Source organism: Eschrichtius robustus, chromosome 3 (assembly GCF_028021215.1).
Source record: "Eschrichtius robustus isolate mEscRob2 chromosome 3, mEscRob2.pri, whole genome shotgun sequence".
NCBI classification, from domain to species: Eukaryota; Metazoa; Chordata; class Mammalia; order Artiodactyla; family Eschrichtiidae; genus Eschrichtius; species Eschrichtius robustus.
Window position 1 is genome coordinate 167,001,544 of NC_090826.1, and position 20,687 is coordinate 167,022,230.

A 20,687-nucleotide genomic window follows, 5' to 3' on the forward strand; every position below is an offset into this window, starting at 1 on the left:
CCAATATTTTGTCTACTTAGGGTTAGGTAGGGAGAGAGTAAAGGGAGCTGCGGAAAAAAATATTACATTCTCCGACCATAGATTCCCATTCAGTTGGGCACCCCTGGATCTTTAGAGAAGCTGTCAAAGCGCTGGTGAGTTTCAGGTAGGAAAGGTAAAAATGGCTGGGCAGAGTCGGGCCTCCTATAGTTGTGAGGCTACTTTTGGAATCCAGGGCCATCTCTCCTCTCTTCAATCAGGAGACCAGAGGAAGGGTGACCACAAGAGGAGGACACACACACACGAGAAGGGTTCAGCTATGGCCATCCTTGTTTTAAAAGGGAAAATCCAGTTCTGTATCAAGAGCTCTTCCTACCTAACCTTGAACATCATGGTCTCCCCAATTTGATCTCCTCACGTATACTTCCTTTACCAGGCCTGACCTGGCTGTTGTCCAGAGCTGCTGGCCTAGAACACATCCGCCCTCCATGCTTGAGAGCTGCGGGCAGGGCACCTGCCATCGCAGTCCTGAGGCTGTCGGCCAGGGGTAGTTACACTCCTCTTCCTCCAGGGGCCCAACCACTTCTCTGGCTCCACCCATCTGGCTCTAGAGGAGTCAACATACTCTGGAGGATTCCAGGTGCCACCCATGGCAAGCCTCATCCTTCTTGAATCACCAGCGTGCACCCCAGCAGAAAGGGGGATGTTGATGCGGTCACAACACAGACTTGCGCAAGGAGGATGACCTAGGCTCCTCTTCCCTGGGAGGGCACAGCTGAAGGGTGTCAAAAAGGAAGGAGAACCCTTGCCACGTGTCCCAGTTGGCACTTGTCTAGGCTGTTCCCTGGACCACATCCCATTTCTGGCCATGGGTCCAGGGAAGGGTTCAGACCCACTACGTACTGGGGCTTGTCACTGGTGGAACTTTACTGTGAATAACAACGCCAAGCTTGTGGAAGGGGTAGGAAGTGGTGTAAGGAGAGGGGAGAAGGAAAGAAGGATTCAACATTTCATGGACAATGTTATTGATATTTAAATACTTCTCAAGACTTGGGATTTCCATGAATTTGGACAGGCAGATTAAGGGGACTTTTTATGTGACCTGAATGACATCATCTGCTAAATTGGTACGTCCTATATAGGCCACAGGAAGCGACAGTAATGATTTCAGTCACTATACACCTTAAATGCCATACACATAATTTAAAATGATACACCTGTGGTGCCATACACATAATAAAAATCCCAGTTATCATTAAAACATAGGTAGTATTCATATTCAAATATGATCATGCATTATGTTTGATGTTTCAAACAGAATATACAAGCCAAATGCTTCATTTAAAAACAAAAATGGATAAAACAATGTTTGTATCAGGCTCCATGTTAATTTACCATGACTAGTATATTAACTGTTGCTTTGATGTGGCCAACACTGGTATGGCAACTGAGGGGTTTTTTTTTTTTTTTTTCCATTATCCTGTTACATATGATATAAGAGGGATGGAACAGAAAGAATCTCTCATAATGCTAACCATAGCCTGACTGTTTCAAAGGCAATGCTCTCCAGAGTAAAGCCATGGATAGGGACCATGAAGCTCCACCCTAATCTGCTCTGGGTTTATCTACCTCAAGGAGACCCCAGTCATTGTGACTCCTGGATAATCCTGGACCCACTGGATCCCCATAAGTCAAAGAGCCTCCCATATCCCTGAAAAGTCTGGCTATCCATCACATGTTCTACCTCATTCGGCCACTCAAACAACAAGCGTTTCACAAGTCCAGGATAGACTTCACTGGTCAAGGTGTACCTTGAGATCCCCAGACTTCTAGGTCCTCTGGAAAAGGAACAATCAATGGGGTCCCCAGGCTGGGAAGGGAAAGGATTCAGGCCCCTGCCTCACCAATGCCTGCTTGCCACCCGCCCCCTCCAGTTTAATCATGCTTTGTGTAGGTGAGTCACAGAGGAGATGGGGGCGGTTGTGTATGGTCTGGCCATGCGTGTGGTATTCTAATGACAATGACTCCTCCCTCTACTTAATCCTTCTTCCCAGCCCTGCACTCAGCCAGGCAAAAGGCCGGATTCAGAATCTCCTCACGGGTACCCAAGGCTGTTTCCCTTTGATAAAGCGAGTAAGGAAATCGTTGATGTGAACACACAAAAATAGAAGACTTCCTGAATCAGACGTGAGTTTGGGTGCAGAGTAAGGCCAAGCTAAAAGCTCAAACTCACTGACCGTAATTATCCCTCCCGTAGGGCAGCCTCCTTACCTGTAGCGAAGCAGCTTCGGAGGCTGTGACAAATAGCTGAGCCTGTCGGAACTCCGGAAGAAACATTCCTCACCAGGCCTCCCAGCCCCAGTTTCAGAGACAGGGCACCAGGAAAGTAAACAGACTAAACCCATCGCAACAAGAGAGAACTGGTTCTTCTGCACTCCAGACACTGTTCATGACACTTCAGTCAAGTTCAACACAATATGGTTGAATTATTTTTAACCTTTATGGAGCCTCCTGGCTTCACAAACGAAATATTAGTCGGTAGAGTCGGTATAAAAATCTCTTTCCAAAACTTGTCAAGCGTATACCACAACCTCACAGTGAAAAGACGTATCCAAAGTTCTTCTGATCATGGTATTAGATCCTTCCACAAGAGTTGCAACTTCCAATGCCTCACAGATGCCAAATAGATTTGCTTCATAATGTCACCTTGAGCTGTATTCTTTTGGCCTCTATAAAGGTAGAAGCCACGGTTAATGCCGATAGTCCTGCAGGAGTATGGACTCAAGTCTTTCTGGAGAAACCAGAAATCCAGATTTTTATGTGTAATCTCCCAATTTTTAAATATGGACTACTAGCTTAAAAAAACACACTTTGGGGCTTCCCTGGTGGCGCAGTGGTTGAGAATCTGCCTGCCAATGCAGGGGACACGGGTTCGAGCCCTGGTCTGGGAAGATCCCACATGCCGCAGAGCAACTAGGCCCGTGAGCCACAACTACTGAGCCTGCGCGTCTGGAGCCCGTGCTCCGCAACAAGAGAGGCCACGACAGTGAGAGGCCCGCGCACCGCGATGAAGAGTGGCCCCCATTTGCCGCAACTAGAGAAAGCCCTCACACAGAAACGAAGACCCAACATAGCCAAAAATAAATTAATTAATTAATTTTTTAAAAAAACACACTTTGCTACCTCCCTTCAGTGACTAAAGGCAGTATGACTGGGAAGAGAAAAACCACCATGGGAGTCAGGAACCCAAGACTGTTAGACCTAGTTCTGACACCAACTCACTGTCTGTCCCTGGGAAAGACACCTAACTGTCCTGGGCCACAGTCACCTTGTCTGAAAAGTTTAGACACCCAAAATTCCTTTCAATCCTAAATTATTACACTGTATAGTTAAGTAAGTTTTCTAGATGGTCAATTCTCCCAAGAACAACCAGAAACATAATTAAAAGGAAAAAAAAAAACACAAAAAATAGATCACTGTGCCATAGCGGGGTCTATTACGATGTCTAGACATGGCTTTGGTGTGGCCAAGCCACTTGGTTAATATATCCACGAGAATGTGAACACTTTTATCAGACCAGATCTCCTCCATGATGGCCACCCACCCACTGGGGAAGATAAAAATTGTATCATCACCATGACTGCGGCCGGGAGCACCTCTCTATGAAACAGAACTCTCTTGGGTCTTTTGAACCCAAACCCAAGGTCTCAAGGGAACATTTTGAGTTGGGGAACAAAGCTGACCCGCAGGCTGCCCTGAGCCATGACTCCTGATTTTCAAGTTCATGCTCAGCCTACCTGCGATGAAATTTGGAGTTGCCAGATTTGGAGTTGCCTTCAGTATGAGCCAACTGTACTCGGAACAGTTTTGTTACATAACCCTCAGCCGTGCCCCACGTGTGTACATGAGCACACACTCACCCTGTACAAAAGCACACAGATCTTCAGATACAGCACGGTTTTTGTTCAGCACAGGAAGGGAATAAGAAATATTAAGCTGGAAAATAATGAGGGATGGGTAAATTAAGGGCCCTTTCCCACTGTAAATGTTAAAAAAATAGACACATTTCAGAGCAAATAAATGTATTCACATTCTTTTGGTTATGTTAACTGTGGCTTGGGCAAACTGCAGTCCCAAAGAAGAGAAAGCCAAGTGGATTACAGCTGGGCAGTTTCTTCACACAGGCCACCTTGACACAGATAGCTTGGCTCCAAGTGAAGCGGGAAGGGGTATTCCGCAGGTGCCTACATTCCTAAGGGCTTTTGTGCATCAGTTGTGAACAACAGAGCCTTTTTATTTTGCTATTAGTAGCTGCCAATAAATAGTATGGTGTAAAGAACCTTTGACTCCTAAACCAGCTATGACCTATCGCTTCAGTTCTGCCTGCTGGAGACACTTTCTTCGCTGTGCCCCGCTGTTGCCCTGGCTTTAGGTAACCAGTGTTTATTCTAAGTCAGCTTGCTCTTACCCTAAGGCCTTTGTATTATCCGTTTCCTCTTCTTAGAATGTTCTTTACCCTGATCTTCACAAGGTAGTTCATTCAGACCTCAGCCTCCAGGCTGCCCTCAGAGAGGCCCTCTCTGGCCATCCAACATAAAGTACACACCCATGCATTCTGTGTCACATGACCCTACTTTAATTCTCTGCCTACACTTCCTACCACCTGATTTATTTCCTGTTTCTTTCTTTCTTTCTTGCCTGTCTTCTCTCGCTGGTATATAAGCTCCATGGAAATAAGGATGTTGTGTCTTTTTCAGCACGCCTTTGTAGCAACTAGAACAGTGCTTTGCACGTAGCAGTTGCTCAATAAATATTAGCTGAAAGAAAGATGGATGGTTGGATGAATGGAAGAATCCATCCAGCAAATACCTGTGAAGCATTTATGGTGCACTGGGAATAGATGAAGAATGAAATCCTCCTTCAAGGACTCCACAGTCTACCAGGGAAGACAGATGTTTATACGGCGCAATACTGTGAGAGAACTGCTTTTAGAAGCATACTATGCCTTCTACCCAAGGTGAGTATGAAGACAATCTCTAAGGAAAGTTAAGAGTTGGCCAAAAGGGCAAAGGTGAGAAAAAGGGTGGCAGGGAAGTCACCCTGTTGAGAAACATCACAACAAAGGCACCAAATCTGAAAACAGGCCGTGGGTTCCAGGAGCCCCAGGAGGTCTAGGACAGTTGGTGCCACAAGTGACAAAATGAGGGAGACGGGACCTCGAAAGAGAGGTCTGGGCCAGTTCTTAAGGAGCCTTGTAGACCAGCCTCTGGATGTTAGATTTTAATCCTCTGAGCAATGGGAGCCATTGACATGACGGTTTTATGCTTTATAAGGATAATGTTGATGGCAGTGAAGGCAACTAGTTAGAGAAAAGAACAAAGCATTCAGGAGGTTACTGTCCAATCCAGGTGAACAAACGTCAAGGATCCCAACTAGTGGCAGCGGAGAAGGAAAAGAGAAGACTGATGTGAAAGCTATTAAAAGGCTAGAGGGCTTCCCTGGTGGCGCAGTGGTTGAGAATCCGCCTGCCAATGCAGGGGACACGGGTTCAAGCCCTGGTCTGGGAAGATTCCACATGCCGCGGAGCAACTGGGCCCGTGAGCCACAACTACTGAGCCTGCGCATCTGGAGCCTGTGCTCCGCAACAAGAGAGGCCGCGATAGTGAGAGGCCCGCGCACCGCAATGAAGAGGGGCCCCCACTCGCCACAACTGGAGAAAGCCCTCGCACAGAAACGAAGACCCAACACAGCCAAAAATAAATTAATTAATTAATTTTTTTAAAAAAAGTTTTAAAAAAAAGGGTAGAATCAATAGAGCTTAGTGACACATGAAATGTGGGAGGTGAGAGAAAGGACGGGGTCAAAGGAAACTCCGGGCTGTGGTCAGTGTCATCAAAATTAATGGTTCTCCTGCTTCAGGCCTGGGAAGCCCTAGGTTTATTCCGTTTGTGATGTGACTGGATCTGAGTCTGCTCGCTTACATGAGCTCATGGACACTTGCCCAGGTGGCTATCTATGGTCCTAGCACAAAGGTTCATTTCCCTGCTTAACGAGTAAATTTGAATAGAAGTCCCTCTGATGTGTGTGCATCAAATCTACAACGTCAGTGATTTATTGGTTCGCAAAGAACACATGTTATTATTTCGACGCACGGCCATTTTTGGAGGCACACACTTATCCATCACCACAGAAGCATGACTATTGGTCTAAATATAGATGTGCCTGTCACCTCAGAGAAAGAACAGACCAGAAGTCATGATTCCACTTATTCCAAGGAAAGTTTAAAGTGATAAAATTGAGAAACAAATCAGTGCCATGTTTTGAAGTCTGTAAATCTGATCTAAAGATCCAATTATGATTACCTCACCTATGTTTCACTTCTCTTGACGTTAATTGCTAATTTAGCCCCCAGACCCCTCGAAAGCAGCCCTCACCCCCACCCCAAGATATTGCTTACAGCCCTCACGGGCTATCTCACAGGTGCTGAAAAACAAGTAGAGTAGGCTCCTGGCCAGACACCCTTCAAGGATCCCCAGTTTATTCCTTTTCTCCTACTCTAGCCCCCATCCGCTGTTGCCACCTGAGAGGCTATATAATGTGAAGAGATTGGGCGCTGGTGCCTGCTAGCCTAAGTTTGAATCCTGGATTTACCATTTATAATCTGTGTGACCTGAGGCAAGTTACCTAGCCTCTCTGTGCCTCAGTTTCCACCCTTGTAAAATACAAATAATATTCTCTAATTTACCTCATGGGGTAGTTGTGATGATTAAACGAGTTAATGTTTATAAAGTTCTTAGAACAGTACCTAGCACAGTAACAAGTAACAAGCACTCAAAAAATGTAAGCTATTATTCCTACTACCACTGCTCCTACTGGCACTGGGGAAGCCTCTGGTAACTCCTGCCATAATGTGTCAAAGCAACAGACAGGAGTTCTGTTATAAGGTAAGGGACAATGTCCTCCTTTTGTAATATGATATCAAAGGGGTCGCAAAGCAGTACAGCGCATGCCCAGTGCTTTCTGAAATTACCAGTAAAAGAGTTCTGTGCATTTTTCACTTGCAGCCCTCCCTCCTCACACCAAAGGACTGAGACACGAGTCCAGGAGCACCCAGGCTAGAAGACACATGAGTGACAGACACCACGCGATCTCCCTCCCTTGGGGCAGGGCTTTGTTACAGGGTCAAGTGGGTCCAGCCTGACTTCCACTCCCTTAGGATGAGCTCTTCCCAGGAGAATCCTTCAATCCTCGCCTAAATAGCCTTCTGGAGCCACCCACTTCTCAATCCCTCCAAAGGAAGCGTTTAAATCTGATCCTTTAAAAGAAGGAGACCAGCTGTATTGTTAAATTATTTGTAAGTAGAAAGCAAATATAAACTGTAAAAACATGCTAAATTCAAGACTAAAGAATAGTTCTGATATGGACTTTTAATTTATCTTTGATGATAAAGTACCTGTCAATAGTCTTAACATTAGGACAGGCAGAGGAAAATCAAATTTTAAACATGATGTCATTTATATCAGCATAAAAAAATCCAATACATGGAACAGAATTGAGAGCCCAGAAGTAAACCCACACATATAAGGACAATTAACTTACAACAAAGTAGCAAAGAACATACAGTGGAGAAAGGACAGTCTCTTCAATAAATGTGTTAGGAAAGCTGGACAGCCACATGCAAAAGAATGAAACCAGACCACTATCTTATACCATGCACAAAAATTAACTCAAAACGGACTGAAGACTTCAGTGTAAGACCTGATACCATGAAATTCTTAGAAGAAAACACAAGCAGTATGCTCTTTGACATCAGCCTTAGCAATATTTATTTGGATCTGTCTCCTCAAACAAGGGCAACAAAAGGAAAAATAAACAAATTGGAGCTTATCAAACTAAAAAAACCTTTGCACAGCACAAGAAACCATCAAAAAAAAAAAAAAGAAAAAGAAAAGGCAACCTACTGAATAGGAGAAGATATTTATAAATGATATGTCCAACAATGGGTTAACATCCAAAATATATAAAGAACTCACACAACTCAATAGCAAAAAAAAACCCATCCAATTAAAAATGGGCAGACAAACTATTTACAATAGCCAAGACATGGAAGCAACCTTAATGTCCACTGACAGTTGAATGGATAAAGAAGATGTGGTATATATATACAACAGAATACTACTCAGCTGTAAGAAAAGAATAAAATAATGCCATTTGCACCAACATGGATGGACCTAGAGGTTATCATACTAAGTGAGGTAAGTCAGACAAATGCCATATGATATCACTTATATGTGCAATCTAAGAAAATCATATAAATGAACTTATTTACAAAACAGAAATAGACTCAGACATAGAAAACAAATTTATGGTTATCAAAGGGGAAAGGGTTGTAGGGGAGGGATAAATTAGGAGTTTGGGATTAGCAGATACAAACTACCATATATAAAAGAGATAAGCAACAAGGTCCTACTGTATAGCACAAGGAAACATATTCAATATCCTGTAATAAACCATAGTGGAAAAGAATCTGAAAAAGAATATATATGTGTATATATACACACACACACACACACACACACACACACACACACACATATGTATGTATAACTGAATCACTTTGCTGTATACCAGAAACTAACACAACATTGTAAATCAACTATACTTCAATTCCAAAAAAAATGGGCAGACAAACTGAATAGACCTTTTTCCAAAGAAGACATACAGATGGCCAACAGATATATGAAAAGATGCTCAACATCACTAATCATCAGGGAAATGCAAATCAAAACCACAATGAGCTATCACCTTATACCTGTCAGAATGGCTACAATCAAAAAGACAACAAATAACAGGTGCTGGCAAGGATGTGGAGAAAAAGGAACGCTTGTGCACTCTTGGTGGGAATGTAAATTGGTGCAGCCACTATGGAAGATGGTATGGAAGTTCCTCAAAAAACTAAAAATAGAACTACCATATGATCCAGCAATTCCACTTCTGGGTATATATCCAAAGAGAACAAAAACACTAATTTGAAAAGACACCTTCACCACAATATTCATAGCAGCATTAGTCACAATAGCCAAGGTATGGCAGCAACCTAAGTGTCCATCAACAGATGAATAGATAAAGAAGATGTGATATTGAGATAGATAGATAGATAGACAGATAGATAGATAGATAGATAGATATACACAATGGAATACTACTCAGCCATAAAAAAGAAGGAAATTTTGCCATTTGCAACAACATGGATAGACCTGGAGGGTACCATGCTTAGTGAAATAAGTCAGACAGAGAAAGACAAATATTGTATGTTATCACTTACACATGGAATCTAAAAAATAAAACAAACTAGTGAATATAACAGAAAAGAAACAGACTCATATATAAAGAATAAACCGCTGGTTACCAGTGTGGAGAGGGAGAAGGGGGAGGGGCAAGACAGGGTTAACGAATTAAGAGGTACAAACTACTGTGTATAAAATAAATAAGCTACAAAGGAATATAGCACACTGAATATAGCCAACGTTTTGTAATTATAAAAGGAGTGTAATCTATAAAAGTTTTGTATCACTGTGTTGTATACCTGAAACTAATATAATATTGTAAATCAACTATACCTCAAATTTTTAAAAGATATATGCACCCCTATGTTCATTGCAGCATTACTTACAATAGGCAAAATATGGAAACAACCTAAGTGTCCATCAATGGATGAATGAATCAAAAAGATGTAATACATGTATACAACGGAATACTACCCAGCCACAAAAAAGAATGAGGTGTTGCCATTTGTGACAACATGGATAAACCCTGAGGGTTTTATGCTAAGTAAAATAAGTCAGAAGGAAAAAGACAAATACTGTATTATTTCACTCATATGGAGAATATAAAAAAAACAAAACCAAAAAACCCACAAATGGAGAAATAAAACACATCAAAAACAAACTCATAGATACAGAGAACAGATAGGTGGTCACCAAAGGGGAAGTGGGCTAGGGGGTGCATGAAAGGAGTGAAGAGGGTCAATTGTATGGTGACAGACGGTAACTGGACTTTTGGGGTGAATCACTTTGTAATGTATACAGATGTTGAATTGTACTGTTGTACACCTGAAACTTATATAATTTTTTAAAATCCAATACATAGGAACCCAGCAATTCCACTCCTGGGTATATGTCAAAGAAAGCAAAAAACACCAACTTGAGAAGATACTTGCACTCCAATGTTCATAGAAGCATCATCAAGTAACGTGGATGGACTTGGAGGGCATTATGGTAAGTGACATAAGTCAGACAGAGGAAGACAAATACTATATGATATCACTTATATATGGAATCTAAAAAATACAACAAACTAGTGAATAAAACAAAAAAGAAGCAGACTCATAGATATAGAGAACAAACTAGTGGTTACCAGTGGGGAGAGGGAAGGGGGACGGGCAAGGTAGGGGTAGGGAATTTTTAAAAGGGGTTACTATGGTATATGAAATCATGTGTGTGAAACTCTTGAAAATTGTAAAGCACTATAGAATTTAAAGAATCTTTCATTCAATTTTAAAAATCCAGTACATAAGCATAAATCTAGTAAAAGATGTACAAGATCTACCTAGAAAATCAAGAAACATTACTAGGAAAAATTAAAGACCTATATAAATGGAGAAATATGCCATAGTCCTAGATACAAAGATTCAATATTACAAAGATATTTGTTCTCCCCAAATCGATCTACAGATTTTACTTACTTCCAGTCAAAATCTCAGAAATTTTTTTGTGTAAGCTGACAAGATGATTCTATTTTTCTATGAAATGCAAAGGGCCAAGAATAGCCAAGACAATCTTGAAGAAGAAAAACAGTTGATAGATTCACACTACCAGATGGCAAAACTTATTATAAAATTATAGCAATTAAGTCAGCATGGTATTAGCACAAACTTTTGTCAATTAAAGCATAAAGATACACAAATAGACCAACAAAACAAAGAGAGTTGAGAAACAGACCCACACATGTACAGTCCTCTAGTTTAGGATAATGATAGCACTGCAGGACAGAGGAGAAAGGAATCTTTTCAACATGGTGCTAGATCAGGAATTCCTTGGCAGTCCTGTGATTAGGACTCCGCACTCTCACTGCGGAGGGCCAGAGTTTGATCTCTGGTCGGGGAACTAAGACCCCGCATGCCCCGCGGCATGGCCAAATAAATAAACAATAACCAAAAAAATGGTGCTAGATCATCTGGGTATCCACATGGAAAAACAAATTAACGGGGGCTTCCCTGGTGGCGCAGTGGTTAAGAATCTGCCTGGCAATGCAGGGAACACAGATTCCAGCCCTGGTCCGGGAAGATCCCACATGCCGCGGAGCAACTAAGCCCGAGCGCCACAACTACTGAGCCCACATGCCACAACTACTGAAGCCTGCATGCCTAGAGTCCATGCTCCGCAACAAGAGAAGCCACTACAATGAGAAGCCCCCGCACTGCAAAAAAGTGTAGCCCCCGCTCACCACAAGTAGAGGAAGCCCGTGTGCAGCAACGGAGACCCAACGCAGCCAAAAATAAATAAATAAATGAAATTCAAACAAACAAACAAACAAATTAACGTTGACCCCTATCTCACACCCGTCACAAACCTAAATTCTAGAAGGAGTGTAGACATAATTTGGAAAAGCAAAACATTGAAACTTCCAGAGGATAACTTAGGAGAATATCGTCATGCCCTTGAGGCCAGGGGATGACTTCTAAAGCAGGACACGAAAAGCACAAATCATAAAGGGAACAATTGATGAATTGGATTTCATTAAGAACTTCTGCTCATTAAGACACCATTAAGAGAGTGAGGGCAAACCACACAGTGGGAGAAGAAATATGCAGTATATACATTCAACAAAGGACTCATATTCAGAGTATATAAAGAATTCCACAAATCAATAAGAAAAATGAAACACAATTTTAAAAGGGAGAGAGAGGAGCGAAAGATTTTTAAAAGGCACTTCATTGAAGAGAATATACACATGGCTCCAAAAAAATATTTTAAAAGGACTTAGCGCCATCAGTCATCAGAGAAATGCAAATTAAAACTACAGTAGGGTACTACTGGGGTTCTGGTAAAGTTCTATTTCATAGGTGGTGGTTTCATAGGAAAAACTTCACTGAGTTGTACATAAGGATTTGTGCACGCCTCTCTGTATATTATACTTCAATTAAAATGTTTCCTTAAAAAAAGTGAGATTTTAGAAATATGTCAACCAAATGCAACGCGTGGATCCTGTTTGGACCTTGCTTCACACAAGCCAACCATTAAAAAAGAATATGTGAGACAGCTGGGGGAATGTGAAGACTAACTGCATATTTGATGATAATTAAGGGATTACTAAGTTTTTTAGGTATGATGACGGCATTGTGGCAATGTTTTCAAAAAGAGTTCTTATCTTTTAGCACTACATACTGAAGTATAAATACATATATTATAAATAAAATAATAGCTTGGATTTACTTCAAAATAATCAGAAGAGGGAGGATGGATGAAATGGGAATCTCTGTGCTATTCTAGCTTTGTGTATGTTTAAAATCTTGCATAATAAAACCTTTTTTTTTTTTTTAAAGCTATGGCATAGCCAAGGTTTTATGCTTTGGGGCTATTTATGACTCCTCTCTTCTACCCCTCTGCAACCTAACCAAGTAATATTATGTAGTGACGATGGAAACCAGAAACACTGAACCCTTAGGCTACAGGGACCTCAGAAGTCATCTAGACCATTTCCTCGTTGCCAAGCAGAGTATCTGAAACAGAGGAGAGCCCACACCACGTCTGCTGCACAGACTGGCATAGGAGACATAGTGTGACTACTCTCAGAGAAGCAGTTAAAAAAGAAACTTTACTAGGGACCTGGATATGGCAGAGCAATCATTTACCCACATTCTTTGGGGCACATGCCAATGTAAGGTCTCTAAGCAGATTGGCTGCCCTCCCTACAAGAGTAAACTCTCAACAGAAGCTCTGGTAGCCTCCCCAAGCTGGCCCTTCCTGTCCTACCACTGGATGCTATGCATATGCTGTCTGACCTCATCTCAGTTAAGATATCTATCTTCCTTTGCCAGCTGACCTGGCTGGAGCTGTTAAAGGAGTAAAGCAATGAAGTATGAATTCCTGTATAAATCAAGGCTGGTTCTTTCTTATTCCAGGATCCTAGACTAGTACAGGCTTACACGGTTTAGAAACCCTCACTAGATAGATATAAGTAGTTGCAAAAACAAGCTGGCTGAGGCCTCCTGACTTAATGCGTCTCCCAAGAAGCCCTCTAGGTTTGGAGCTTTCCCACTTTGAAAGGAAATTAAACTCATTCATTCCTTCTGGCCCTCATTCACTATTTTAAGATGAAGTCGTTTAAATGGATAAACAAATCTCCAGGTTACACCTAGCTTTAGTGTGCTATCCCTTCTAGGCAAAACGCTGCATTTCAACAAGGACTTATTGGAGAAATGAACTCTATCCTTGATAAGGAGCTTTCAGGCACTCTCAATGGTAGCTTCTGGAGGGAGGAAAACCTTTTACTGGCCCTCACATACTCACTTATCTACCACTAATTAGGCCGATGAGACGATGAGGGCTTCAAAGGTGAGGGACCAAGGTTTCATGTACACAAAAAGGGCAAAGTTGAAAAATCAATTTATAGGACTTGTTTATTTCTTCTTTTGGCCCCTTTAAACAAAGGGGACTTTTCAGACTGATACCAGTTCTGAAACCTGTGCATCCAGCTCTCCCACACACCAGCTATGTGACCTCAAGTTTCCTGTACCTCAGTTTATCAACTGTAAAATGGGGGTAATAATAGTACATACCTCATAAGGTTGATGAGAAGGCTAAAATAGTACAATGTACGTAAAGCACTTAAAACAAAGGCTGGTTAGTGTTAACTCTTCGTATTTTTTGATTATTACGGAAGCCCTGCCGTGGACACGTGCTATCACAGGAAAGAAAGGATAAGAATGGAAAGAGTGGACACTAGGAAACAAAAGGAAAAGAGCGGTGTTGTTGAAACTCTGTGGCTAAACCTTACAAACACACCTATTTCTAGCTATTTTTATAACATATGTCAGTAATTCAGGGATAGAGAAAAAGATACTCCGAGATAAAGAGTCAGAGGTATAGCAAGAAAGTGGACATCCTTGTATTTCAGATATGTATATAGAAAGGGTACTCTTATGTGAAGATACAAACCCCATTAGTATTAAAAGGAACCAGCAAGTCCTAAAACCCTGTTGGTGTTGATTTAGCCAAGGACCGCTCCACAAGCCACAAAAAGAAGCTAAGAGCTACTGTTTTGCCCTTTTGTTGTCAATGACTGGCATTCACGAGTTCATTAAGCTTTTTTTTTTTTTTTCTTATTTATTTTTTGGCTGCCTTGGGTCTTCGTTGCTGCGCGCGGGCTTTCTCTAGTTGCGACGAGCGGGGGCTACTCTTCGCTGCGGTGCGCGGGCTTCTCATTGCAGTGGCTTTTCTCCTTGCAGAGCACGGGCTCTAGGCGCGCGGGCTTCAGTAGTTCCGAGGCATGTGGGATCTTCCCGGTCCAGGAGTCGAAGACGCGTCCCCTGCCTTGGCAGGCAGATTCTTAACCACTGTGCCACCAGGGAAGTCCCTCTTTTCTTTTTTTATTTTATTTTTTTAAGTTTAGGCTACTATGTCACATTTGCATATACATTTAGTATTATTTAGTGAAGAGCACAATTTTGAAATAAAATTAATTGAAGAAATGCAGGGACCCTTTCAACAGTTTTCTTTTCAACTTTATGAATAATCACCTACTACAGTCTTTAACATTTTTAATTTTTAAAAGTCTAGTCATTAGACCAGTACTTCTATATGGGCTGTGTATACCTAATCAGAACACATATTTTCTCATAATAATTAGCATTTGTTTGTTAACAATCATAATTGTGTTTTCCCATTGATTATTATTTACTATTATAGTGCCAGAGGGATGAACCGCATATAGGAAGCTGAGAAGGAAGACCGCCCAAAGGGCCTGCTATCCACTGTCCACGGACTCTAGGGACTATTAATTATTTATCTACTTCTCAAAGTTAATAAATAGGAATGTCTTTTTGCCCTTTATTCCCCAGATGAATTTAACCAAATGAGAGATGGGTGTGTGTGTGTGTGTGTGTGCAGAATCTGCAGTCAGAGAATATAGGAGGTGCAGGTAATGGGAAAGAAGGAGATGTTTAAAAAGCAAATATATTTAATGTCATCAACTATACACAACACTGCTTCGTCTGGCATTTTTTATTATGATTAATTTTCATGAATATTTTGATTGGTTTTGAGTGTACTTTTAAGAACATGAGTGCTTTAAAAACATGATACTTATTAATACCAAAAAAAGCAAATTCCAAATAACCCTTATTGACACTTAAAAAATACTTACATATAGTTAGAAAATGCAAACACTGAAGAAAAGTATCAAATGGAAAAATAGGAACCTCCCTCCTCAACCACCCCAGTCCTTCCACCCAAAGGTAAACCACTGTTTTATGCTCTTCTATCCTACCAGAAAAAAATGTATGTATATATATTCATTTATTTACCCAAATGAATTACATTATGCACACTTCCGTTATAGGCATTTTTTACTTTATATATCTTGATACTATTTCCATATCAGCACATCGTGATGACCACATTCTTTTTGCTCCTACAAACAGTGCTTCAGTGAATATCTTTGCACACACAGTGAACATCTTTGCACACCCATCTTAGTGTTACATGCGTTTAGTTACAGTCAGTGCAGCAAGAACAAGCTACTCCAAGCAGTCTATCCCAGCTGTGTGGTGGGAGAAGAACAATCTAGTTTTCTTGGAGAAAAGGACGGTATTCAGAGGACAGTGAATACTTCCACCTGTTCACTTCTGAATATAAGGCTCCTGTCTCTGCACTTAGATCCACCCAGTGTGCCACCCCTTCTCCACTCACAGGAGGATACTAGATTCTTGTGGCATGAGTGGAATGTTTGTAGAAGGGGGAAAATAAGCAAGCGCTGGAGAGACATGTATGGAACAGTGGGTAAAACTGCCAGGTAACTGTGCCCTTCGCTCTACTACATAGGTATTGGAAACTCCCCGTTCATGGAAGACCAATATAAAGACAATATTCAGATTTGTCTGGCTAGAGGTACACAGGAACACAGTTGAGTGGCAGAGTTGGGGTTAATAAGTGACTAGGGTCCACAGCTCAGATATATGAGTAATTACAAAATCTTCTTATATCTTTGAACTTCATTGCCTCAAATCCTTTTTGAAATGATGGAGGATTTAAGTTATATTTTGAAACCTTTCAAGATAGTCTTTTCCCAACGATCTGTTATATTTGATATCTCATTTGACTCACAGATCAATTCTCTGAGGCAGGTAGGCCGGTGCCATTATCCCCACTTCATTCATGAAATGAGTGCAGGGCAGCGAAGTTAAATGACTTGCCCAATGTCAATCAGCTGACTAAGTGTTCTGACTTCAAGAATAGTGCTCTTTCCTGAATTCTCCCAAGTTCACCCAAATCCAACAAGTCCAGCTTCCCAATTTTAGAACCCCAAACAAAGAAAAGCTAGGAATGAAGCTAGAAATGTAAACACAAATATGTCCCTCTCCAGGGATACCTGAGATTCTGAAAACTACCTCTTCAAATAGAAATTTAATAAATTGAATAATATTGATGTTGCTAAGTACCAGGTTGAGACACCGAACTTAAAACTTGACAGAAGAACAACAGTCTCTTCTAGTTTTTTTACAAAGTCTTTTGTGAAAATTTGGTTTCATGTTTTATTATAAACACCTATACTACCTCAGCTTTTTTTATCTAGTAGCTTCTAATTTTTACAGCAAAGACACTGCCATGGACAGAACTTGTGATTTGTCATTTAGATATCTAACACCAATTTCCTGAGTTGCCTTGTTGTCAGTCAGGAATGTCCTAGATGAGTGTTTTGGAAACTTTTTTGAGAATGGTCTACAGAAGAGATACATTTTACTTTGTAAAGCATAGATATATATCTGTCATTGAAACAGAACTTCCACAAAATAATAATGACCTTTCCTATGGGTGACTGACTTGGATGTTTTCTACTCTTACTCACTTTTCCATTTCATTTTATTAAATTGCAATCATGACCAATACACTGATTTCATGAATCACCCACAATCTAAAAGCACTGGCTTAGACGAACAATACACAGATCCTACCTCAAAGAATTTATACTCTAGTTGGGAGATGCATATGTACATAACTCACAGATATCTTGTAGTTGGAAAGTCTTTAGACATCAATTAGTTCAACTATCTACTCTGTAACATCCCTGAAAGCCTTTGCTTGAATATCTCTAGGACAATAAGTTGCCTCTTATTTGGAACCTAGCACAGGCTTGGTCATATAAAGACTTGTTAAAAGAGCACAGAAACAAGATAAATGAATCAAATACCTGAATATACATTCAATTTTTTTTTTCCCTAAAAGACAGCTTGGACCTTTATTCATAAATGCATCTCAGTTTTTTCCAGGATGAGGGTGAAAAGCGGAAGGCAAATCAGGGGGACAGCAATCTAGAAAGGCTCCTCTCTGATGACTTGAAGAAGGGGTTTTAGCAAGTTAAAAAACATTGCAGGGCTTCCCTGGTGGCGCAGTGGTTGAGAATCTGCCTGCCAATGCAGGGGACACGGGTTCGAGCCCTGGTCTGGGAAGATCCCACATGCCGTGGAGCAACTAGGCCCGTGAGCCACAACTACTGAGCCTGCGTGTCTGGAGCCTGTGCTCCGCAATAAGAGAGGCCGCAATAGTGAGAGGCCCACGCACCGCGATGAAGAGTGGCCCCCGCTTGCGGCAACTAGAGAAAGCCCTCGCACAGAAACGAAGACCCAACACAGCCAAAAATAATAAATAAATAAATAAATATTTTTTAAAAACTAAACAAAAAAAAACAAAAAACAAAAAAAAACGTTGCAAGTAGACTTCAATATTGAAAGGCTTAATAAATGATACTCAGAAGGAGGGCAAGGAGGCTGGAAGTCAGGAAAGGCTCCCCCGAGGAGGTGAGAAAGGAGCCAAGTCTTGGATCAGAAGGATGGAGAGAAGGTAGGAGGTATGGTCAGACTCAGAGGAAATGAGCCCAGCACATTTGGGGGACAGCAGTGAAGGGTTCAGAAAGGGGGTAGTAAAAGACAAAGTCAAAGAGAAAGATTGAGGTCAATCTACAGAGAGCTAGATAAACTCTGGATTGTATTCTCTAGATAATACGGTGTTACTGAAGGTTTCTGAGTATATGTAGAGTGGTATTTCAGAATTATTCATCTGCAATGGACTTGAAACCTGGCTCTAAAAAAATCCAGAGTTCAGACAACAGAGTCTCCAGCTGTATTTTAATTTAGAGAAAAATGTGTGCACACGTGGACTTCATAAATTCAGAATTCTAGTAACAGCAGTCTCGGTCTCAAAAAACATAGACAAGCTGGGGTATATATATTGAGTATAGACACCAGTTGAGACCAGTTTCTTTTGCCTTTCATCCTTTACTTCTGTTCATGAAGTGTAAGCCGTGTCTGTGGCTACCACTAAGTCATTGTTTCCTTTATGAAAGCTACAGACTTTACTCAGAAGCTTGTCCTCAGTACTGCTATGGGCCTCATAAATTATTACAAATGACTCTGCAAAATTTAATTTTGTATAAACAATAACAACGCTTTTAATAAGAAGGCTAAAGTTAACATACAAACAGGGATCTCTGAAGTGTTAACTACCTAGTAATTCAGGCTCCGCTGGATACGGTGGCAGTGCCCTATGAAACTTAGCTAGAACTCAGGTCTCTCTCAGGTGAATAATAAAATTGAATGTGAATCACCTTAAAATTACACCGCCACCTGGAAGCATATTTAAGAGATGAGACTAAAAGCTAAATCTCTGTCAGATCTTGCAATGGTCTTCCTCTCCCGTCCTCTAGCCTGCGGATCAATAAAGCTCAGGATTCTTTAATAATTTCTCATAAGCATTATTTTTTTAATTATTTTTCTAAATTTGAAAAGTAACCAAAGACCTCAAAGTTACTTTGAGCTATAAAATTTGAAATTTCAGAGCTATAAGATGCATTAGGGACTTCCCTGGCGGTCCAGTGGTTGGGACTTCGCCTTCCAATGCAGTGGGTACGGGTTCGATCCCTGGTCGGGGAGCTAAGATCCCACATGCCTCGAGGCCAAAAAAACCCACAAAACATAAAACAGAAGCAATATCGTAACAAATTCAGTAAAGACTTTAAAAATGGTCCACATCAAAAAAAAAATCTTAAAAAAAGTGGTTGAGAATCTGCCTGCCAATGCAGGGGACACGGGTTCGAGCCCTGGTCTGGGAAGATCCCACATGCCGCGGAGCAACTGGGCCCGTGAGCCACAACTACTGAGCCTGCGCGTCTGGAGCCTGTACTCCGCAACAAGGGAGGCCGCGATAGTGAGAGGCCCGCGCACCGCAATGAAGAGTGGCCCCCGCTCGCCGCAACTAGAGAAAGCCCTCGCACAGAAACGAAGACCCAACACAAGTAAAAATAAATAAATAAATAAATAAATTTATAACATTAAAAAAAAAAAGAATGGAATAATACATACAGCGATATTTAAAAAAAAAAAAAAAGATGCATTAGTTGAGTCCATGTTTTTGCACAGGAAAACTTCTTCAGAGAAAGATTGTTTAAATTTCTGAGAAAATGTCTGTACATATCCGTGTATATGCTATCAACCACACACCGGTAAATAATTGTTTGGGGTAATGGAGACTATTCACCAATGATCAAGATTCAGCCCAGCTCTTCCTTGCCCGCATTTCTACAGCCACATAAACGAGTAAATTACAGCGACGCCGAAGCCTCACAGTTCACCTAAACATTTCAAGCCTGGATCTCAAGTTGAGTATGAATTCTCCTTAAGGTGCATGTTTTGGAGGCAACTGCTCGGTCTGTATTACTGCTGCCTAAACTGGGCAGTGACTCAAGAGGCAGCTGGAAGGAGGTGCTGGGCAATAGCTAAAAAAGAGTGAAAGCCCCTCAGCAAAGTCCCGCCTTGCTACACCCACAGTCTTTTTCTGACTCCTTGTCCCCATCAGATATTGCTCTTATCCATTATCCCACCTTCCCGGGGTGAAGCACAGAGTCTCCTAGGCTCATCATCTCAAACCTCCTGGGATGGCCCGGGCACGACAACTGTGTGTGGCACTTGGCTGTGGAAATTCGAGTTTTTCACACTCAAACGAAGAGCTGGTCAGTCCTGGTTACCATTAAGTGAGTCGACAAGGACTGCCACAGCCCTGTGCCTGGGAGTTCTCGTGACAAAACCTCACCACCTGCTCGACCCCATCCTCGGCCGGGGATGGAAATCTGCAGTCCCTCCGCACGCCTGGCGTTTCTAGGTCACCCTGGGGTCCACACGCACACGCGCACGCGATCGCCGCCCTCCTGTGCACGCCCGGCTTCGGAGGGACGGAACAAACTTACTTCTCGCCGACGCAGCCCAGCCAGGGCGCTGGGGGCGAGACCTAGCCGGCCAGGCCCGAGCTCCGGGGTGGATCGGGTCGGGTCGGGTCGGGGTCGGGGTCGGCCCCCGCCGGCCCGCCGGCCTCCCTCCCCTCGCGCCCAGCCGGCCCCCGGCGCACGTGCCGGGTGACAGGCCCCCTATAGGTTCCATA

General features: G+C 41.9%; 1 protein-coding gene across 3 annotated transcripts in view; it reads right to left on the reverse strand.

The window, feature by feature from the left end:
- Positions 1 to 20,687, reverse strand: part of CNIH3 (cornichon family AMPA receptor auxiliary protein 3) — a 268,679-nt gene that overhangs the window by 247,820 nt on the left and 172 nt on the right. For 2 of the 3 annotated variants that reach the window (XM_068541766.1, XM_068541763.1), the window contains exon 1: positions 20,497 to 20,687. The exons of the other annotated variant lie outside the window; for it this stretch is intronic. The gene's annotated coding sequence lies outside the window, so the exon portion shown is untranslated. The remainder of the gene's footprint in view (positions 1 to 20,496) is intronic. 3 annotated transcript variants of the gene reach the window in all.